This window comes from Alexandromys fortis, unplaced genomic scaffold (assembly GCF_014885135.2).
Source record: "Alexandromys fortis isolate MF-2015 unplaced genomic scaffold, M_Fortis_MF-2015_v1.1 scaffold_116, whole genome shotgun sequence".
Taxonomy (NCBI): domain Eukaryota; kingdom Metazoa; phylum Chordata; class Mammalia; order Rodentia; family Cricetidae; genus Alexandromys; species Alexandromys fortis.
Window position 1 is genome coordinate 1606903 of NW_026067998.1, and position 7024 is coordinate 1613926.

A 7024-nucleotide genomic window follows, 5' to 3' on the forward strand; every position below is an offset into this window, starting at 1 on the left:
ATTATATATATATATACACTCAAACATTCATTTGAGTTTTTCACTTATTTTTTTTAATTCAAGGAAGAGAGATTATGATTGTCCTGTGTACCTACATCTCAGATTCCATTGCAATGTCAAATGTTGAGTAAAGGGCAAGAAAAATGGCTGTCACCTCCCAGGCTATTATATATTAAAGTAACTGGATGGAGGTGGTAGTGAAATTCCTGATTTGGAATTGAGAATATTGGGAGCAGAAATATGTGCTGAGTAATGGACAGGGAACTGTTAGTGTGGGATCAATACATTTTCAGTTCTTTAACTGAGAAACTACCCAAATAGTGGGGTCATTTCACAATCGAAGAAGCAAAGGGTGAGGCAAAGGTTGTAAAGGTGATGTTCACATTTTATTACATCCATAAGAATCCTAAATGGTACTGTTAAGTAGGAGATTGAAAGCAGGACTCTTGAGTAGGGTTGGCAGGGAGAAAATGACTAATCAATAATAAACAGAACATTCTGTGAGCTAATGTCATGTGAGATCATCTGTGGCCCTGACTCCAACCCATCTTTCCCACTGCCCTTATATTATTATCCATTCTCAAGATCTCTCTTATTGTCATAAAATAATATTCATATATAAAATGCCCACTACATACAAAATTTTAAAAGTATCTACAATGGTAGAATAAATATGAAGAAATAAAAATTTAATTCATGATACAATTTATCTGTCTAATACCAGTTATAGAGGCAAAACTATATTGGATATGCTTTACTGTAAATAACTTCATACTTGAGAGGTGATACCATATTTCAATTGGACTGCATAGAAGTGACTTAGTCAACAGAGTGCTTCTTAACATGTATGGGACCCTTGAATTGATCCCCAGCACTTAACCTATCAGGCAATTAATCCAGAATGATGGCAAATGCCCACAATCACAGCACTTGAATTGAGAGGCAAAAATATTATTTTTTATGGGCTACATAAAAAATATCAAGGCCAGTTTGGGCTACAAGAAACTTTGCAAAAATTAAATCTTAACAATACCACCTTTTGTCCTATTTTTAACTAAGAATCCACAAGCAAAGTGTATCTGACCATATAACTAAAATAATCATTAAGGGCAAACACATAAATGTTGAATATCTAGAAATCTGGAGAAACTGGTGTTGGACTCTCAAAATCTCAGAGCAGCATCATCACTTATAATATTTTTGTTTGTTATTCATAAAATTTAATAAAATACTGTGATATCTTTTCTTGAATGCAATAGCTGTATTCTTATATTTCTACTATGTACACTCTATATATTATTTTGATACAAGACTTTTAAACCCTGATATATTCCCGTAACTCAACCTCTGTCTGTCTATATATCTCTCTGTCACTTGCCACCATTTCTTATTGCTGTGGGATGATCCTCCTCCACTTATATATCATTGTCTCCTTCTTAGAAAATCGAAATTCTTTGTCTTGCCCACTTAAAATTAATAGCAATTTTCTAGCCATTGGGAATATATTTGAATTATGTGATTATTAATACTAAGCTTTCTCATGTGGCCCTTTTGTGCTATAACTATGTCCCAATCTTGAGATGGGCAATACAAAAACAGCATGGGTTATATTAAAAGCAGTGAGGAAAAGAAGACCAAGCACTGAGTCCTTCATCAAATATAGATTGAAAAATGATGGTGCTGACCCAACAGCTTGTGGAGAGGTGATCAAAGGAAGAACTAAGATCCAGGATGGACTATTCTAACTAATAAACACTTAGAATTCATAAATGGGCATCTGGGAATTATTAGTGACTAAGAGAATAGATGAGTAATAAAAAACAAAGTCATTAGAGACAGAGGACAAGAATTTAAAAGCAGTGTTAATGGGCAAATCCTGCAACGTTTTAATAGAAAAAAATGAAGTAATGAAATTTTATTTTAAAGCAGATGATATTATGTCATATTTGCATACTCATATTAAATATCTTACAGAATGTTGAAGAGTTAGAAAGCAAAGAATAAACTATTGAAACAAAATTTTATAAGGCCTGTAATGATGATTCAGTTGATAAATCATATACCACACAAGAATGAGGATGAGAGTTCATTTACATCCTCAGAACCCATTTAAATGCTAGGTGGGCATTTGACCCCATCTGCAATTTTGTAGGAGGTAGGATAGAGACAAGAGGTCACCAGAGCAAGATAGCCAGTAAGACAAGCCATACTAACAAATTGTGGATTAAGATGAGAGGCTTTGCTTCAACAGATAAGATGGAGAGTTGTTTAATAAAGTAGAGAATAGTTGAGGAAGACTTTTCAAAGTCAATCCCCGGCCTCCAAGACACATACACAGATACATGTATTCCTCACACATGGGTTTAGGTAGGAACACACACATTTGATCATACATATATAACTTCAAACAAAACAGACACAAGTTAAAGATAATTGACTAATAAATTATCTTTAAATGCCCAAGTAGTAGGTGGGAGGTAGTCAAATCACGTATCAAGGGATGTGATAGGCCACAGGAAATGGAATATGGATTAGTAATTTGAGAATAATATACAGCACTGAATAGACATGGAATCAAAAGATCAAGTGATTATTGACTATTCTGTGACTATTCTCCTAATATACCACAAAGAAGGAATTAAATTCATATAATTTTGTTATGTTTAAGATTGGATGCCTGAAATAAAGACTTTGGTAGGGCTGTCTCCTTTCTGGGGCCTTAAGAGAAAATCATTGTCCTTACTTCCAACTTCTAGAAGTCAGTAATTGCCGCGCCGCGCCCCCATTCTGCACTCTATGCGCTAGAATCCAGTTCAGGAGCTTCGGACAAGGGGCTGGAGGTTGAGAATACACACACAGAGACAGACCAAAAAACAGACCTTCCAACACTGGTACCAAAAGCCCTTCTTTAATAGCACCATGGAGGCTTAAATACACTGCAGTCAATGGCCAACAGGTGAAATCCCAACCTCTGATCCTCTAAGCTAGGCACAGCTTCTAGTAGCTTCAATTAGAAGGCTCTAGACAGGGAAGAGCAGCTGAAAACCAGGACTTAATTGGTCCCAACAAATAATCTCACTTGACAAATGCATGTTTGTCACTACAATCCTAATTTCTGTTTTGCTACAATTTCTTTCTACTGTCACACTGCAATCTGTTTCTAACACCTGTGAAACTCCTGCAAGTATATTATAGATGGGCTACCAAGGGGGAAAGATGAGAGTCAAAGATTAAGAGCTTATTGAATAACAAAAAGAAATTTAAAAGAACAAATTCAGGAATTATTAGGAATAAACCATATAGTTTCTAAACATGATATCAACAACCATCAAACTCAGTATTAGAAGAAAAAGCTGCAATTGAAGATATCCTGTTTGACTTAATTGCACTCTAATGCACCCAAATAAATGAAATAATTTTTATCAATCTGCATTAGTCAAAATAATAAGCCATGTAAGCCATAAAGCATTTTGTATAAGAAGAATGATGTTCACCAAGAAAGATATTTAAGAAACCTTGTTTCCCTCAAAGATTGCATGTAACCTTTTCAGAATACATGATCACTCATAAATATTACTTTGTTGGCTGATCTTTGCTTTTTCTCAATTCTGAGCTCTTTTTTGATAGTGACAAGAACTATAAACATTGTCTAGAGGTTCCATGTGATTGTTTTTTTCCATTCAATGCTTACCGGTGCTTACCTAGCTGTATAAACTAGATTATATCATAATCTAGGATAGTCTCTTATCTCAAGATTCACATCTTTATCAAGTTTCACAGACTAGGACAGTTACATTTTTGGGGAGAGAGAGGCAGTATTCAAATCACCAACCATTTCTTCTTTGACTACCTGTTTTCTTATGTTAAAATCAGGAAATCATTAGCTAAAATTTTCACAATCAGTTCTGAAATAATGACATGGAGATGTCTTATAACTTAAATTAACCCATTTATATTAATTTACATTCTGTCACATGGTGTTACCTCTCTTCCTTCATCCACCTCCTCTTTATTCCCCGTGTCTTCTGGCATCTACTGCATGCCTAGATTCTTTCTCCTCTTCATTTCTGTCTGATCTGTGAAAATCCCTCCTATGCCTTCTGCCTAGCTATTGGCCCAGTCAGCTTTTTATTGTAACAGTCACAACAAGACACCTTCACACCTTATACAATAAACATTCCACAACATTTTCCCCTTTTGTATAAATGAAAGTTTATAACTCTCCAAGAGTAAAACTTTATAGACAATGAGAACAATTAAAACGTAAGAATTATGTTCACAACACTTAGGTCATTAATATTGACAAATTCAAAGAAAATACTAAATTATCTATCCTATCTTGGTGAGTCCAAAGTTTTGTACCTGATTTGCTTTCTGTCAGAGCTAAGGAAAGCTTTAACTATGGCTATCTAATCTTCATCCCAAGAATATAATATTACCTGAGTAAAAAGGAAGTTCAAAGCAAGCAACTTCCAAAACTAAGAAACAACAGAGACATCTCACTGCCTAAACAGTTACCCAAGGTTTCTCTGTAATGTAGCAGCATCTTTTTTTTTTTTTTTTTGTATACAGGTTTAAAATATCTGATAGACCTTTCTGTGAAGAGGAATTTTGAGGAACCACCCCATGTCTTCTTTCTTGGCAGTTGCCTTCTTTTGTGTCTTGCTTGTCAAATTTGGACAACATTCTATCAGCAGTTGAGACAAGCGCAGTTTACTGCCCAGATGGATAGTTTTTATTTTTCTCAAAAGAGAAATCAAACCGCATATGAAGGTTCTTTGATTTCTATAATCCTTTCTTAAATTAAATTGGTGCTTCAAAAAACACACATATCTCACTGTCATGAAAAGCCTTGTTGCTATTAAAACAATTTAAATGATATGTTCTGTATGTCTTTGAAGGATTTGAAGACCATTTATCTAAAATATATGTCTGTATGACCTTGAAAACATATGTAAAAGGACTATAAGTTTGATTGTTACAGATGACTAACTACCAAAATATCTCTTTATAAATTATCCTAAATAGATTTCAAGAACTAGAACTTCACATTACATTTTTAGATTATCTGTATAGGTGCAATACCTTGAACTAGAATAGAAGCAAATATAGTATAACAAAAGTATCCTTAAATTTGTATCAATATTTAAAAATCTATACCAATGTAATTTATTTTAGACCAGTGGTTGCTCAAAGGTTGACTTAATAATCCACCCTTTTATCTCATTGTTTCTATATTATATTCCTGCTTTCTCCCCTCTGAAGCAGTTCCCTAAATCTAATCTCCTTTCTTCATCTTTTTTTCTGACCATGACTATGAATAATTTGTAACCAATCCCTCTAAATCATGTCAAACTTCGTTACCTCACCAAATGACATAAAAAAAAATACTACTCATTACACCTCATGGGATTGTGTATGTCATGTTCTTTAGAATACTTCCTGTCTGGGGGTGATGGCATCCTAGTGGGACCCTTTGAAAATTGGGATAGTGTTCAAGTTCTTGGAGAGCTAACTGTTTATGTTTTGTTTAGTCTCTTTGCGATGGGAAGTTTTAGAGCTTATCTTTAGTCACAGATAATTCTGTGAGGCTGGATGATCTTAACTAGCAGTTTTGAAGTTGTTCTAAAAGCAGAATTGGGGAAATTGTAACAGAGGCATTTTGAGATGCTGGATCACTGGGCTACTTGTCTTTATTGGTATCTGGTCCTTCCTTTTTTTTTGTGAAAACACATAGACCTTTAAAGGAAGGATATATATCTGCATCAACTCAAGTATGGAATGTTTTTATTCATTATAAATGTTATACTTCCATTTATATCTATTGTTGTCCATACTCTTTTTCACTGTCTTAACACTTAAGAACACATATTTTTAAGCACTGTATACCTATGTATAGGTTTTTTGGCCTGGATTTGACTTCACTCAGCACCTGCAACGTTTCTTGACTGCATTAGCAAAAACTTAAACTTCTAGGTGGTGTTAGGTCCTCTAGTGCACAGCCCTGGCTGCTGACTCCACTCATCCTCACTTCTTTGAGATACTAGCTTCATGCCTAATGATACAAGCTGGATTTGAATTTACAACCTCAAACTTGAGGAGTTTTTAAACCCACTTTCCAGAGTCCCCATGCACAGACGTTGACTGGTATGAGTGCTCCTGGAGAGTCCCACATGGCACAGAGGCACAAGCTGGCATGGTTTCTCCATCTCCTGTGATCATGCCCCACACTGGGTGCCATAAGTAAAAAGTCTTTTCTGTCCCACCAGGACATCCAAAAGTAATGACATGGAGGCTAATTAAACATGAAACCTTAGCCTATAGCTTAGGCTTGTCCATAAATAGCTCTTGAAACAAATTTGCCCATTTATATTAATCTATATTCTATTACATGGCATTACCTCTCTTCCAACTTGTACCTCCTGTTTCTTCTTTGTGTTTCTTAGCATCTCCTACATGCCTAGATTCCTCCTTCTTTCCCTTTCTCTTCATAGAAATCCCTCTTGTGCCTCCAGCTTAGCTATTGGCTAGTCAGCTTTTTTCTTTTTTTCTTTAAAAAAAAAAACAGAGCAATATATCTTCACAAAGTATAGAACATATCAGAAGCTTGACAGAAGATTAAGGAGAGAAAGAAGGCTTGAAAATGTCAGTTCACTGAGTGGAACTAGGAATTAGCCAAGCACATAAGGTATAACTAGTTTTGGCCTACTTCAAATTAGGTCATTAATTTAGAAAATTGACATTACAAAGTGGCATATGCATCCAGCATTATTAATCCTCTCAAATGCTGATAACTAGTCAGAAGACAATCCAGGTTAATAGATTGTGTTTTAGCCATCTTAGAACAGTTGGGGAAAAAGGAAACTGAAAAGAAAAAGTTAGGTGGTTCCAATAAATAGTTCGGTAATGATAGTGTACTTGGCGATCTGAGGTGGAGGAAGAAGATCAGAATGTATATGAAAGCACCTTTATCACTAATCACTTAGTATGTGACTGAATCTTTGGAGACAGGGTTTTTTTTTTT